General features: G+C 37.7%; 1 pseudogene; it reads right to left on the bottom strand.

The window, feature by feature from the left end:
* Window positions 1–4,342: 4,342 nt before the first annotated feature.
* LOC111526817 overlaps window positions 4,343–17,725 on the bottom strand; it is an 87,260-nt pseudogene continuing 73,877 nt past the window's right edge.

Genomic DNA, 17,725 nt, shown 5'->3' with positions numbered 1-17,725 from the left:
CTCACAGCTGTGTGAGCGCCTCCTCGAATCTGTCACAGGGTTAAATAGCTGAATTGTCACAAGTCTTCTGTTTTGTGCAGTCTTTTCTGATAGAGCACAAATTCCTTTGAAATATTGAAGGTGGGAAATAAATAAAAGGTGCATTTTTTCAGGATGTAATGTTTTCAATATAAAGCATTTTTAAATCTAGAGACCTCACAATCATATCAAGAAAAATATTAGTTTTTCTAATATTAATTAGAAAATTATTATTAATTAATAATCTTGGGGCCAGGGGCAGTGACTCACACCTGTAATCCCAGCACTTTGGGTGGCTGAGGTGGGCAGATCACCTGAGGTCGGGAGCTCGAGAGCAGCCTGACCAACATGGAGAAACCCCATCTCTACTAAAAATACAAAATTAGCCGGGAGTGGTGGTGCATGCCTGTAATCCTAGCTACTCGGGAGGCTGAGACAGGAGAATCACTTGAACCTGGGAGGCAAAGGTTGCGGTGAGCCGAGATTGCGCCATTGCACTCCAGCCTGGGCAACAAGAGCAAGACTCTGTCTCAAAAAAAAAAAAGAAAAAGAAAGAAAAAAGAAAAGAAAAACATCCAATTTATAATCCCATATAGCGGCCTAGATTTTAATGGTCAATTTTATTCAAGTGATGATCCAAGCTAACCTACGTAAAACAGTAAGAAGAGAGCATGAAAGAAATTTATGGCTGGCTGTTTTGTATGAGACCAATAATGAGTAAAATTATCAACTACTGTTAAGAGAAAATCTCAGCAATTAGAAGGAGCTTTGGAATCAATCACACCCACCCACTTACATTAGATATAAGGTAGCAGGCTCAGAAGGGTCAGGTGACTTGCTGATGATCATACTTACTACATTCAGTATTAGAGGCCGGGTGTGGTGGCTCACATCTGTAATCCCAGCAATTTGGGAGGCCAAGGCAGGTGAATTGCTTGAGTCTAGGCATTTGAGACCAGCCTGGGCAACACGGTGAAACCCCGTCTCTACGAAAAAGTACAAAAAGTAGCCGGCCGTGATGGTGTGTGCCTGTAGTCCCAACTATTCAGGAGGATGAGGCTTGAGGATGGATTGAGCCTAGTAGGTTGAAGCTTCAGACTTCAGTGAGCTATAATCGTGCCACTGCACTCTAGCCTGGGTGGCAGAGCAAGAACCTGTCCTAAAATAATAATAAAAAAGGAAGAAGTAGAGCTAGGCCTGAATTCATTGATTCTAGCTCCCAGTCTTATAGTTTAACCATAGCTAATTTGGAAGCAGAACTCCCTCACACATATGTTGTTGTTTCTTTTAAAATGAAGGAGTTGAGTCTGTTCATTATAAAGTATACTTAGAAATTAATTAAAAATAAACCATATATCTAAATACAATATCCAAAATTACTAATACGAATCTCCTGGAAGAAAAATTGTTGAAAATATTTGTAACCTTGTATTAGTAAAAGATTTCTTAGATATGACTCTAATGGCATGGTTCACAAAAGAAAAAAAAGTAAATTACTTTTTCTCTATTTTTTATGGTTAATTTAAAACACAAAAACAAGCAAACAGAAATAAGAGCATTTTCATGTATCAAAGCAGCACGGATCAATTTGGTAAATAGTATTGGCAAGAGGACAAGCAAAGAGACTCTGATACAGTATTGCTGGAACCATACATTAGTGCAGTAATTCTGAAAGGCAATAGTGATCAAAATGTTAAATGCACATATCCTTTGAACCAGTAATCACTTTTAGAAATATTTCCTACAAAAAATACACACAGATACTCAGTCTCTTGTATAAAACTATCCACCGTAACACTATTTGTAACAGCAAAACCCTCAAACATCCTAAACATCTGCCCATAAACTATTAGTTTAAATAACTTACGCTATTTCCACACAATGGAGTACCACACAGTGGAGCCGTTAAAAAATGAGCTGCTGTATTCTGTTGTAAAATGACCTGTAAAAGTGGCAAAACACTGCACATATAACCCATTTGTGCAAGGAAAAGGGAGGGGAGGACGCATGTAATAGTGCATACCTAGAAACTGTCTAGAAGGAGAAACAGGTTTCAGGAAATGGCACTGAGACAAAATTTCATTTTATGTTATTATTTTTAACAAGTACCTTTGAAAATGGAAGCATGAATGGGGGAAATACCCATCATTTCTTTTCAAATACTTAGATAGGTGGTTTTCAACGCCAGCCGTTCATTAGAATCACCTGGGAGCTTTAAAAACTCTTAGCACCCAGGTCCCACCAGAGAGGACTAAGAAATCTCAGAATGGGCCTCTGCGTATCAGCGTTTTCAAGTTCCCGGGTGATTCTAATGAACAGCTGGTGTCTCACAGATCACTCATTTAGACCAGGAGCCCCTTTTTCTGTAAAGAGCCACATCCTAAATACTTTAGGCTTTGTGGGCCATTGATGAGGTCTCTGCCACGTATTATGTCTCCTTTTTAAAGACCTTTACAAATGTAGAAACCATTCTTAGCTCCTAGGTAATATAAAAATAGGCCATGAGCTTGATTTGATCCATAGGTCATTTCGCCAACCCCCGATTTAGACTATGCCCAGGCTGGAAGATAGCCTGGAAAAGGCACGATGAGACAAGCTGTGGCCAAAAGCCTGTAGCTGCTTCCAAGAAGCTTCTGCAGGGGACTCACAGGTCTGGACCCCAGCCCTCTACCTGCCACCCAGGTTGTTCTGGTTTAGGTAGGGAGTGGAAGGGGTTTAGACTCAACAATAAATCTCCTGAGATCCATTATAAACCAGCCAGTTTATTATTTTGTAGTAAGATGTAGAACTTTTATCATGCAGACTGAAATACCTATGTCGGCATGAACAGTACATTTTCTCTCCTAGAGACAGTCACGTGGAAAACCAGGTTATCATCAGGTTAGTTAGTGGGTACGGAAACCATACAGGAGGAGACTAATGTTAAGACCTGTAACTCATCCATAAAGGCTTGGGGCACACTTTTCCACCACTGGAACCCCTCAGCCTCCAGAAAACTTGTTGACTCCTCCCTCCTCGTCTTGGTCTGGCTAAGTACTGCTGCTTGTCAGTCACCTCCTACAGCCATATGGTGGGTCCAGCTTGGCCTAAGAGCTGTATCTCTGCTCACTGGTTGGTGGTGTTACTGCCACTGTTACTAACAGTTCAGGTTCTGAAGGGGGCACGTCAATTGTGCCCATGTACCAAGTACAAGACACAATAATCCTGTTAGTTTATTCTCCCAAACCCACTCCACTCAGGTTTATCATGTAATATGCTCTGTAAGGTTCTTTCTAAACCCATTAGAACATATATGGATTACCTATAAATTCACCTAATGTAACCTACTTCCTACTGAGAATTGAGGTTTTAAAGGTTTTTTTTTTTTCCTACTTTCTTGATCCCAGCCATGTAGGAATTAATGAAACCAATTCTGTGTCACCTCTGGAGACAAGACAGAAATACCAAGTGATATTTATTTTTCAAATTAATGTGACTTTGTTCTCTATAATGTAAAAATGAAAGAATGCAGTCAACTCAGTACTCAATATTAGCAATAGTCAAGTCGTCAAAAAATGTCTTTCAGCAGTAGAAAAGTTTGCTTTCAAATTAAAAAGCAAAGCATGTATTGCAAACATCATGTAATAATGATTAAATTACAGAAAAAATATATTCAGACTGACCCAAGGCATTCACACCACACCAGAATTTTGCCTATAACAAAACAATGAATTTCATTCCAAAAAGTAGGTTAGGTCCACGTTGGCCTCAGACTTCAGCCCCAGACCCAGTGAATGAGGATGAAGTACATAGTGCATGTTTAATAGGCATTGCATATAGATTAACCATTCTTTAGTATCCCTCACTAGGGTTTTGAGGGAGAGAGGGATGCAATGCGGACATGTGCACTCACAAAGGCAGAATTTTTCTTCTAACTGTAACAAGACATACATATGACCCTTTACTATATTTTGGCCCATAGCTAAGATTTTTATCCATGGGACTCTACCTTTGAAAATCACAACAAAAATCAATAGGGAGTGATTTAATATAAAATACACAAACTTCTCAGTATGAGGACTTTCACAGAAAAGGAAGAAGGGGACAACAGTAGAAATCAATTTTCTTAAAAAATAGCATTCCCCTTATTTTGTCCCTGCTACTTAATACTCAAAAACAAATCTTCACAAAACTGGGAATATAGAAAAGGACAAGAGGGGATGTTCCACTGTAAAGTCTTAGGACCTACTCTGAGCTTTCATCCTCATCAAGGCCCCAACCTATAGAGCTGAGGGCTCTCCGGTCCACTGGAGAAAGTGAGTGGTGTGTGATCATCACTCCTGCTTCACCAAAGATGGACTCTGCCAGACTGAACGAAAGTGACCTGGACAGAGGTTGAGCCTCCCTGCTTTCTTCTTAGTTTTCTCATGCCAGAAGGATTTGCCTTGGTGGACTTCAAAACCGGACTGGCTCGCTCTTTCAGTCTCCAGCTGCACCTCCTTTGGCATCAGGTTGTCTGCCACTACTGAATCCGTTTCCGTTTCCTCCTCCCTGACCCTTCAGAATGGGGATGATGCCTTTTTTTCTCCTTTCTTCTTTTTTGGAACTCTGTTAGGGGTCTGAGCTTTATGTTGTTGGCTTGAGGAGTCTCTGCCTCCTTGACTGCCTCATTTTGCTTCTACTTTTTTACTGAACCTGGTGTGGAAACTGCCACTGCTACCTTTTTCTTGTCTTCTTGCTCTCTTCCTCCTCCTTACTGTTCTTAGTGCTTTTCCATTCTGGACAGTCAGTGCATAGGTGCCATTGGCCTTGGGTGTGGACTTGGAGCCCTTGCCCTTGGGCTTCTCTTCCTCATCCTCACTGGAATCATCAGAGGAAGAACTGCTGCTGCCCTCGGCCTTTACCTTCTTTCCAAGGCTGGCTTGGAAGGGGTTATGCCTGCTGCTGCCTTCTGTGGCTTCTTCTCAATCGAGGATTCAGATGTCTTCTCTTCCTCCTCACTCCTGGAGTTGTCTGAATCAGAGCTGCAGACCCAACCATCCTGAAGTACCTGCTTGGCAGGAGCTGCTTTGGCAGTCACCTTGGGCTTAGGGGTGGCCACAGTGATCTTTGTCTTCTTCTCCTCACTGGAATTGCCATCAGCTTTTCTTGTCAGAAACTTTGGGCCACTGACTGCAGTTTGCCTGGGAGTTGCAGCTGACTTTGCTGCAGGTGACTTGGTAGTGGCAGCTGGCTTATTTGAGGAATTTTTTTTTTTTTTTTTTTTTTTTTTTGAGACGGAGTCTTGCTCTGTCGCCCGGGCTGGAGTGCAGTGGCCGGATCTCAGCTCACTGCAAGCTCCGCCTCCCGGGTTCACGCCATTCTCCTGCCTCAGCCTCCCGAGTAGCTGGGACTACAGGCGCCCGCCACCTCGCCCGGCTAGGTTTTTGTATTTTTAGTAGAGACGGGGTTTCACCGTGTTAGCCAGGATGGTCTCGATCTCCTGACCTCGTGATTCGCCCGTCTCGGCCTCCCAAAGTGCTGGGATTACAGGCTTGAGCCACCGCGCCCGGCCTTATTTGAGGAATTCTTGATGGCACTGGCTGGCTTGGGAGGAGCTCCGTTATCCTCAGAGCTGTCGGGGTCTGAGCTGTCTGCAGAGATCTCTGTTGCTTTCTTTTTGCTGTAGGTGATTTGGTTGTTGCTTTAGAGATGACTGCCATAGACAGGAGTCTCTCCTCTTCCTCAGAACTGGAGTTAGATTCATCCGGGCGGTCTTCACTGCTTTCCGCAGGCTGTTTCTTCTCCGCAGTTTTCTTGGAAGTGTGGGTTCCCACAGACTTCTTTGGTTGAGGAGCAGAAGGTCGGGGGACTGAACTGTAGGGATCTGGTTTTTGCTTTTTTTTTTTTTTTTTTTTGGAAGGTTCTGGTCTGTTTTTTCCTCATTGGTGAAGTCCTCACTGCTGGAACTCTTGGGTAGGGGTGGCAGCTGCTTTCACTGGGACTTTGGCCATGACTTGCTTTTTGGGTACAGTCTTCTCGAGGATGGCTGCTGTCCGCCTCTTCTCTGAGTCACCACTGCTGCTGCAGCTGCTGCTGGCTGCTTTGCTATTGGCTACTTTAGGTGCTGCTGGAGCTAGAGTACTCTGGAGGGCTTTAGCCCGAGTTTAGCTGCCACAGGTGTAGTCTTTGCCTTCTGGTTCTTTGGTGCCTCATCCTCAGAGCTTGAGTCAGAATCAGAATCAGACTTCTTGGCCTTCTTAGGAGGAGCTTTGGCTGCCTTGGCTTGGGGTTTGACTCCATCTGGACAGGCTTTTACTTTTTGTCTCCTCCTCACTGTCACTAGGTTCTTCACCGCTCCTGCTCTGATGCTTTGGCCACAGCCTTTCAGGATGCTGAGGCAGACTGGTTCCCTTGGCAGGTACAGCAGCCTTCTTAGCTGGGGGCCCTTGATTGTCCCCCTCGTCCTCGCTGCTGTCCTCACTGCCGTCACAGGATGAGGACTTCTTCTTAGCTTTCTTAGTCACTGGTCCATTTGCCTGTAACTTTCGCTTTGGGGCCTTGGCAGACTTGAGCCAGAAGCTGTAGATGTCCAAGAGGGAAGACGCATTAGCATCCCGCTGTGTAGTTCCTGTCACTTTGGTGAACTTCTTGGCCATCTCCAAGAGTTGGTTGTCATGCAGGAAACCAAACACGAGGGGACACAGGTGGCTGGGAACCACATGGTGCAAGCCAGCATCCACCGTCCTCCAAGCAATATGTGTCACTACTACCTTTTCAAAGTTAATAATTTCTGCTCCTAAAACTTTCATTAAAATGAAAAGAAAAGCCACAGACAGGGAGAAAATATTTGCAAAGGGTATGTCTGATCATAGATGGGATCCAGGACTTATAAAGAACACTGAAGTTCAATAATAAGAAAATAATCTAATAAAAACATACGCAAAAATGTGCACAGACCCTTGGTGAAAAATCCATTGATGATAAATAAGCACATTAAAATACGCTTAGCTTTGTTAGTCATTAGGAAATTGTAAATTAAATCTATAGTCAAATACCATTGCACACTGGTTAGAATGTTTGAAATGAAAACAACTGAACATACCAAGTATTGACAAGTATGTTGCACCTTAGGAACTTTCATTCGGAGCAGGTGGAAATTTAAAATATTGCAACCCCCTAGAACTTAAAGTATAATAATAATAAAATAAAATAAAAGAATAAAAAAATATTGCAACCATTCTGGAAAAACTATGTTAGGCAACAGATAAGTGGATAAACAAATCATGATATGCCCAAACAGTAAGATATTACTCATCAATCTAAGTACAAATCTCAAATTAATTGTTCTGAATAAAAGTAACCAGACAACAAAGGGTAGCTACTGGCATGATTCCATTTAAAAAATGTCTCTACAGTGCAAAAAACCTATAGTGATGGAAAGATCACTGGTTGTCTAGAGTTGGGGTTGGCAATGAAGGACAGAGAGAGGAACGCAAGGAAGTTTCTGGTGTTATGGATATGTTCACTATCTTGTGGTGACTGGTTTCTGACTGTATACATATGTCAGAACTTCTATTGTATACTTTAAATATTTGCAATTTATTGTCAAAATACCTATAAAAGCTGTTAAACTAATTTGTATGTTTCACAAATAACTTAATTGTGAATTCACAATCATTTATGAATTTTAAACAATTAAGTGGGAAGAAATTGCTGCATATTAGAACATGTGAAATGCAGCTTACTTGAAGAGTTGAGGTAAATTTATGGCTCTAAATGCTTATAATGAAAATGAGAAAATACTTAAATATTAAGTAAGAAAGGAATAATTGAAAATGAAGCACACAATAGGAAAAATAATGAAGTAAATAACCTAAATTAATGACATGTAAACCAAAGATGTAAAAGAGAAAACAACAAAGTCAAAATAAACATTTTCAAAATGATTGAAAGACGAGAAAAATCTCTGTTATGGTGCATCAAGGAAAAGTGAATAGACCACAATAAACATAATGAGAAATATGAAATCTAGTATTGATGCAGATAAACAGAAATTTTAAAAGATACAGAAATACAACAAACAACTTTCCGCCAACAAATTTGAAAATTTAAATGAACTAGACAGTTAGACATATAGTTAATCAAGTAGTGTACCAAAATTCTAAAACAAAAAAAATAAAAACAGAAAAAAAGTATAAATCATGCTTTGGTAATTAAAGTAATTGGTGCCATTAAGTAAATTATTCAATTATTCACTTAAATAAAACATGCAACCAAAATCTTGGCACAGCAGACAATTTCACAAGTGAGTTCTATCTAACATTCGATGACAAAAACATTCTTTCAGAAAACAAATAAAAGAGGCATTGTCCAATTTGTATTATGAGGCTCGTATTACCTCACATCAAAAATAGATAGGGAGAGTTATTTTCTTTAAATCTTATTTTTATATCTTTCAATGAATTCTCAACCTTTGCATGATCTACTGCCTGGAACAAGAAAGAATATATCAAATTATTTTTTAAAGTTCAGTCCTTTTAAATATGTAAATATTTCTAATTATCTGCCTAAATTTTATTTTCTCTCAGCTAAACAACCCACTGTAAAAATTGTTCATGTAAAACCAGACCTATTAATTATCAATAAACAGAAGTAAGGAAGTAGTGTTTTTATTTAACGAAGAGTCTTGTGTTTTTACATAAAGAAGTCCTCAAAAAGCCAATATTTGCAAAGATTTAATGGTGCACTAGGATGTAATATATAAGGGAAAATATTTCCCTCTCTTTCTTCTTCCCCTCTCTGCCTCTAAGCCCATTAGGTTTAGCTCTTAAAATTTTCTCTTTCAATTTATTACTGATATAATTGTGTCTGGTTATAATGCCTTTCATTAATACAACAATCTAGAGATTTCATGTCCTCAAAGATAAAAGATACTATCTAGCAATTATCTCACCTCATGGGATTTTTGACTCATCCATCATTTAAACCCATTATTTTGGTACACAGTGTCAGCTGATCTTTTTACCAGCATGCTGTGTATGATCACTGGTGTCAATCTGTCTTTATTTTTGGTTCAGTTTCTACTTTTCAAGGAATGATTATTTTCTTACATTTTCTTGAGTCTATTCCTTTCTACTTGGCCAGGTAGAAAGAAATATATATTTATGCTAATAGAAAGACATCTACTAAATGTTTCAAACAATAGCAGTATAAATCTTTTTTTATTATTATTATACTTTAAGTTCTAGGGTACATGTGCATAACGTGCAGGTTTGTTACATATGTATACTTGTGCCATGTTGGTGTGCTGCACCCATCAACTCGTCAGCACCCATCAATTCATCATTTATATCAGGTATACCTCCCCAATGCAATCCTTCCCCCCTTCCCCCTCCCCATGATGGGCCCCAGTGTGTGATGTTCCCCTTCCCGAGTCCAAGTGGACTCATTGTTCAGTTCCCACCTATGAGTGAGAACATGCGGTGTTTGGTTTTCTCTTCTTGTGATAGTTTGCTAAGAATGATGGTTTCCAGCTGCATCCATGTCCCTACAAAGGACGCAAACTCATCCTTTTTTATGGCTGCATAGTATTCCATGGTGTATATGTGCCACATTTTCTTAATCCAGTCTGTCACTGATGGACATTTGGGTTGATTCCAAGTCTTTGCTATTGTGAATAGTGCCGCAGTAAACATACGTGTGCATGTGTCTTTGTAGTAGGGTTAGGGTTAGACAACAAATGGGGAACCTATTTAACAAATGGTGCTGGGAAAATTGGGTAGCCATAAGTAGAAAGCTGAAACTGGATCCTTTCCTTACTCCTTATACGAAGATTAATTCAAGATGGATTAGAGACTTAAATGTTAGACCTAATACCATAAAAACCCTAGAAGAAAATCTAGGTAGTACCATTCAGGACATAGGCATGGGCAAGGACTTCATGTCTAAAACAACAAAAGCAATGGCAGCAAAAGCCAAAATTGACAAATGGGATATGATTAAACTAAAGAGCTTCTGCACAGCAAAAGAAACTATCATCAGAGTGAACAGGCAACCTACAGAATGGGAGAAAATTTTTGCAATCTACTCATCTGACAAAGGGCTAATATCCAGAATCTACAAAGAACTCAAACAAATATACAAGAAAAAAACAAACAACCCCATCAAAAAGTGGGCAAAGGATATGAACAGACATTTCTCAAAAGAAGACATTCATACAGCCAACAGACACATGAAAAAATGCTCATCATCACTCGCCATCAGAGAAATGCAAATCAAAACCACAATGAGATACCATCTCACACCAGTTAGAATGGCAATCATTAAAAACTCAGGAAACACCAGGTGTTGGAGAGGATGTGGAGAAATAGGAACACTTTTACACTGTTGGTGGGATTGTAAACTAGTGCAACCATTATGGAAAACAGTATGGCAATTCCTCAAGGATCTAGAACTAGATGTACCATATGACCCAGCCGTCCCACTACTGGGTATATACCCAAAGGATTATAAATTATTCTAGCAGTATAAATCTTAAAGAAAATCCAAATCTTCCCTTCTTGAGAGAGAGAAAAAGAATGTCCATATGTCAACAACAATAAGTCTTATTTTTATTTTGTTTCTATGTACTATTAGAGGTTTCCAAAGTTATAATTTTTTCAAGATTATTATTATACATCCATCTGTCTTTATTTTAGCTATTTCTGCATGCTTGCAAATCCTAGAATTCCATAAGTAGCTGGATTAGATATGTATAAGAATTTTAGCAAAGGTTGTGGAAGGTGCACGTTTATAGTAATGAACATCAATAAATAACTTTATTTTGCCATCACTAGGTCCTATGTGCACGGGAGATTTATACTGTATTCCAATCCCCCATTAAGAGTCTCTTCTACAAACACTTATTCATTGCAGAGTATTTTTCATAGTTGAAATCCCTCTAGGCAAGTCTCTACTGATCAATAGCTTTGATATCCAACAGATGCAAGAGGAAGTTAATGTCTCCCTAGCGTGTGGCATCATGTAGATTTTCATTTATTGCAGTGTTGATCCAGAAATTTCTTATCCCCATTAGTCTTGGTCCCAAGAGTTTGGAACATCTGCCTCTTGCCATTTTCTGACTTTTAATGTATTTTTTAAAAATGTATTACTATGAGTAGACTTTGTGAGAAGTAAGTGTATGTATAGACACATAATTGTCATCGATGATAACAACTGCATTCATCGATCCTAATGGAGATATTATGCACCACCCATCCAAGAAACTCAGCATCAAAAAGTGCATTTGTTTTGAGTAAAAAAGACCCATCTCATTTTGCTTCTTATTCTTTTATTTAAGTGTTCATATTTCATAAATGATATAATTGCTCTGGGACAGGTCCTGTTCTGGATCTATAATCTGCTGATACTCAGATCTTTCCTTATGCAATTCAATATACTGAAATCTGGTGCAAGTAACATTTTGTCCTTATAAATGGCATTCTGAGCCCAAGAACATAAAAACTGCATTTCTTAGAAAGCTTACAAATAGTGTTTACCTCATCTTAAACGCTACCTATTTCATGTTATCTGGACTGATATTATAGGAGCTTGGCACTTCTCCCCATTTTACGGACAATTTTCATCTCTCCATTTCTCTCTTTCTCTATCACAATCTGGCTGTCTGTCTTAGACCAGATCATGATACAACAACTTGGAAGCAGGTAGTTTATTTGAGAGATGATTCCAGATAGGGAGTGTGAAAGTGAAATAGGAGAAGAGAAAATACAATAGAGTACATTGGTGAGTGGCTTACCATTTTGAGTACCAACTGGAACTCAAAAACGACAAGGGACTCTCTGAGAAACATTCAAGCTTTTCTAGACAAGCCTGGAGAGTCTGCGGTCATTTATCCATTGACTCCCATCCCCCAGGTGGTAAACACTGACCCTGGCAGCTTTAGCTCTCTTACACTTTTGAGTTGGACTTGCAGGTCGGACCAAGCCTGCATGGCCAAAGCAAACATGGAAGCAAAGAAGTAGAGAGACAGAGACACTGTCACCTTGCTGGTAACTGTCCACTAGAACTGCAGGTGAGCTAATTCAAAGATAGGACAAGGAAACATGGATTGGGACAGACACTGCCCTCTGCACTGTCAATGTATGTTTATAATGAATGGCAATCTTTGGCTATCTATGTAAATATAGAATATGTAATTCAAGGATAGAGAAGTGGAAGCCTTATAATTTTTCTGAAACAATAAAATTCTCATGTTAAAACTAGCAGTTTCTTATTTTTCTGGATGCTGCAGAATTTGCATTGGAGTGAAAAAGTGGAGAGAGTGGACAGGTCCCAGGATTTTAATTCCAGGATCACAGGTTTATTCCTTTTGTAGTGCTGCTGGTGAGGTACACCACTAAAATTCCATCTGCCATGAAGTAAGCTGAAACTTCTCTAGATCCTCCAAATAATCAGTCTTTTAAATCAGGTGTTTGTGGTTATTATTAGCTCATTAATGTTTCTGTGCCCTGGTTAACATTTTAATAAAATTTTTAGAAAGCTTTATTATATTCTGTGTGTGTGTATATATATATGCCTAGGTATATATGATATATCTATGACTCTCTCTCTCTCCACACACACACACACACACACACACACACACACACACAGGCATAGATAATAAACCAGAATTCCAACTCCATGGCCTTTGACTTTTGCACTGAATTTCCATTGCCTCTTTATTAGATTTTAATTTCCGAGATTTTAAATTTCCATTGAATTTTAATTTCTAAGAAGATAAAGATATTGTGGTGGTGTTGTTGTTTACATGTATATCACCTGAATGTTTATCAAAGTATTCTCAAGTACTATATATGGTGATCTAATAGATTTTTCTTAGTCTGTATGAGATATTTAGATACAAAACATGAGGGTAAGGCCATCTTGGGGCTTCAATAGAGTAATCTGACTGGTGCAGAAATGTTGAAGAGCTCTCTTTTGTTCTCATGTATTAAGCTACTCAATTTATATATATATATATGTTTATATTATATATAATTATATATATCTTATATATATAATGTTTGTTTATATAATTTATTTACATAATTGTTTTTGCTGAGAAACAATAAATTTTATTATGTGTTTCAGGTAGAGCTGCTGTTCCCCTTCACTTTACCTTGTTGTGGACACTGAGGCCTCTTTGCAGATCCAGGCCACCAGTGCTAGTGACAAGTCACCATGTCACTACAGTTGCCAAATTGGACAGACCCAGGAGGACACCTGATCCAAATTAGGCCATTCAGATTCTATCTCCTAAGAAGGTGGAATTTTAATTGTATCACTTGCCTTGTTGCTGTATCATGTTAGCAATAGTGTGCTACAGAAAGTCTTGCTTCTAATGGCCTTCTCAAGGTTATATAATTCCTTAAATAGTTTTTAAAATTTTCAAGAACCTGCCAATAATTTTATTTTGTTTTACTCACCCTTGCTTTTGTTTGTTTCAATGTATGTTTATCTTTTCTTTAACTTCATTTAGCCAATGCTGTTTGTTCTTACTTTTAAAAAAAATTCAACTACTGCAAAGAACTTTTTTTATTTATAAAGTATTTTCATAGCTAATATTTACTTGATCCCAAATAGACATGAAAAAATAGCGTTTTTAGTTACTGTTGAAGCTCAGCTGAAGATGCTGAGGAGAATGCCAAAGGTCAAACAGAAACACTACTTTCCTCCTGTCATCGTTTTTAGTTTTTTTGTTTGCTTGTGTTAACATCTCATTGCAGCCGATGAGACTCAAAGGTCAAATCTAAGAAGTACCTGGAGATGTTTTCTTATCATTCCCCTTTTTTCAGATGAGAAAGCTGAGTTTCAGAGAGGTAATAACTTTTCACTGGTCTCTCTGTTCTCATTATTGACTGAACTGACAAATCATAAGACCACAGATAATGTAGAAATATCTTGTCCTTCTATGCCAGGGAGAGAAAGCAGCGATCTTTGGGCCTTTTTCGCCACTTTATGATGGAATATACATTGGATAGTCTTTACTTAAAATTCTTCCATAAAGTCTTTCTATTTTTGACACTATGGATGAAACTTTAGGACATTATGCTAAATCAAATGAGCCAGTTATAGAAGAACAAATACTGCATGATTCCACATATATGAGGCATCAAAACCAGTCAAATTTCTACAAGCTAAAAATAGAATGGTGATTGCCAGAGGCTAAGGGAAGCATGAGGCAGGGGTTGCAAGGAGTTGGGAAGTTATTATTTAATAGGTATCACATTCCAGGTAAGCAAGATTAAAAAGCCCTAGAGATCTGCTATACAATATGCTTATAGGTAATGATACTATACTGTAAATGATAAAGGTGCCAAGAATACACATTGAGGAAAGACAGTTTCTTCAATAAATGGTGCCAGGAATATTGAGTATCCACATTCAAAAGTATGAGATTAGATATCCATCTCTTACCATATTAAAAAGTCAACTCAAAATGGATTAAAGACTTAAATGTATACCCCAAAACTATGAAACTACTAGAAGAACACATAGGCAAAACATTTCACAACATTGAGCTGGGCAAGGACTGTTTTTAAAAAACAAGGACCTCAAAAGTAAAAGCAACAAGACAAAAAATAGACAAATAGTATTATATCCAACTAAAGAGCTTTTTCACAGCAAAGGATGTTGATAACGGAAGAAAGTGACAACCTGTAGAATAGGGGAAGATGTTTGCAAACTATACATCTAACAAAGGAGTTAATATCCAAAATATATTTAAAAATTTACACAACTCAACAGAAACCCCCAAAAAATCTGATTTAAAAATGGGCAAAGTAGCTTAATAGACATTTCTCAAAAGAAGTCATACCAATGGCTAGCAGGTATATGAAAAACATGCTCCAAATTGCTAATTATCATGGAAATGGAAATCAAAACCACAATAAGATACTTCACTTATCCTAGAACTGCTATTATCCAAAATGCCTAATAAAGCAAGTCTTGGTGAGGATGGAGAAAAGGAAACATTTGTATACTGTTGGTGGATTTGAAAATTAGTATAGACAATACAGAGGTTTCTCAAAAAACTGAAAATAGAACAAGATCCAGCAATCCCCACTAAAAGTTTATGTCTAAAGTAAATGAAGTATGTCAAAGACGTATCTGCCTTCCCATGTTTATTTCAGCACTGTTTACAAAAGCCAAAATATAGACTCAACCTACGTGCCCACTAATGAATGGCTCAGCAAAATGTGGTATATGTGTTTGTATAGATGCACACATATACAGTGGAAGACTATTTAGCCATAAAAAGTATGACATCCTGTCATTTGTAACAACATGGATGAACCTGGAAGTCACAAAGTTACGTGAAATAAGCCAAACACATAAAGAAAAATACCATATGTGGAAGCTAGAAAATAAAGAAAATTGATATCACGGCTATAGAGGGTATAACAGTCATCATCAGGGACTGGGAAAAGGAGGGGGAAAGAGGAGGATGGGGAGAGGTGGGTCAACAGTTCCAAAGTTACAGTAAGATGAGAGAAATAAGGTCTGGGGCTGTATTTCATGGAACAGTGACTATGCTTCACAGTAAGTTGTTATATATTACAAAATGGCCAGAAGAGAGGCTTTTGAGTGCTCTCACCACAAAGAAGTGATAAATGCTTGAGGCAATGGATATACTAACTACCCTGATTTGATCATTGTACAACATATGCAAGTATCAAATTGTTAAATTATACCCCATAAATATGTATAATTACATGACAACTAAAAATTTTAAAAATTGTTAATAGGGTAGAATTCGTATTATGTGTTCTTACCACAGTAAGTAAATAAATAATACAGAAGTGGTTTGTCTTTAGACATCTGTGATGATACTGTTCCATTAAATTAACATCTCTTACAGACACAAAAATAATGCAACAGTAAGGTATTGTATTAAAATTCCACACGTGGGCCTAGGAAATGCCGCTTGAAGAAGGAAAAACAATTCATTTTGAGGAATCAGATTATTCCCAGTAAGGGAGTGTCAAGTTACAAAATTCTTAGAAGGAACTGACATTATTCTTCACAAATGAAAGGAGTAATAACATTTTTTTGTGTTTTTTTTTTCCATAATTTTCCTCTTAAACCAGTTTATTAAATATTTGTCATGAATGGTAGAAACAATTCAAATGATTCTGGTAAAAATTTAAGAAACCAAAAATTACAGAGACACACCCTTTTTTATTTTTTATTATACTTTAAGTTCTAAGGTATATGTGCACAATGTGTAGGTTTGTTTCATATGTATACATGTGCCATGTTGGTGTGCTCTACCCATTAACTCGTCATTTACATTAGTTATATCTCCTAATGCTATCCCTCCCCACTACCCACCCCCCATGACAGGCCCAGGTATGTGATGTTCCCCTTCCTGAGACACACCCTTTAAACAAAAGGCATCAGTATTCGGTGCAGTTGAACATATTATGATACCTCTTAGTGCACCATTAGTTACATTCGAAAGATAAAGTGTGTGTTTATGGATAATCTGTAAGCACTTTTTTTTTTTTAGCTTTCTTCCAAAAACACTCTTGTAATAACACAACATTAAGGACAAAAGACTGGCTAAGACTGAAATATTCATCTGAGAAGAAGATTCTACTTGAACAGTCAGGGACTAGAACAGACGTTGGACTTCATTTTCCCTGGGGTGGGATGGAAGCTCTGGGACCAGTGAAAGAAGGTTGGTCTCTCTTACCCTTTTGCTCCCAATTAACACTCACACTCTTGATGTAGAATATAGGAGAAAATATAGAAGAAAATTTAGAAACATATATATGTCTTCCAATATAAGACAGGATGCCCAAAAGTCATAAAGGAAAAAACTGATACATTTGATTACAAAGACATCATCCCACATTTATGAATGCACAGCTAAAAATAATTCAATATAAAGTCAAAACACAAATTATAGAGTGTAGAAAATATTTGCCTCACATAAAATTTTTAAAAATAATATTTTTAATAATAATTGCTTGCTACATTGATATGAAGAAGGCAAAGAAGTCAAGATAAAAATGAGAAAGGATGTGAATAGAGAAAACACTGAAATGAATGTAAATTGTGTAAAAATGTAGGAAAGAAAGCTCAACCTCAAGTAGCTAGAGAAATGCAAACTATGAAATGGATTATAATTTGCTAGTCTGTCTTTATTCAGATTGAACATACTCAGAGTCTTTACCTCTTCATTATATGACATGATTTATTATATGTCCTTCATATACCCTTATGCACTTATATGAATATGCCCTAGTTTACCAAAGTCCAGGAGTATTTGGACCTTGAAGAATAAATAATAGCCATGATATTCCTACAGGACCTGAAATATTTTCTTTTCAATCTCATCTTAGTCTAATATCTACTTTTGTCTTTCTGCTACCATCTAATAATTTTTTCTAATGATGTCTCAGGACATTATTTTTTCTTAGTATACTAAAAATGTCTCAGTATTCCATCTTCTACTTGTAATGGTTTTCCCTGTCTTTTCTTCCAGCTAATTCCACCCATGACCTCAAATTCAACCTCATGATTTAGGTAAAATATTATACTTGAGTGTTCAAATCACCTGGTATTTCTTCTCCATAGCAATGTGTATACTTTTATTTAAATAACTAATTACTTGCATATCAAACCATGAAGAGAGGCTATCTTTTAAAAGGGGTATATCAGTAGACAGTGTTGATAATTTAGTTGTATTTGAATCTTT

This window comes from Piliocolobus tephrosceles, chromosome 7 (assembly GCF_002776525.5).
Source record: "Piliocolobus tephrosceles isolate RC106 chromosome 7, ASM277652v3, whole genome shotgun sequence".
Lineage (NCBI taxonomy): Eukaryota > Metazoa > Chordata > Mammalia > Primates > Cercopithecidae > Piliocolobus > Piliocolobus tephrosceles.
This window is presented reverse-complemented; position numbering and strand designations above follow the sequence as displayed.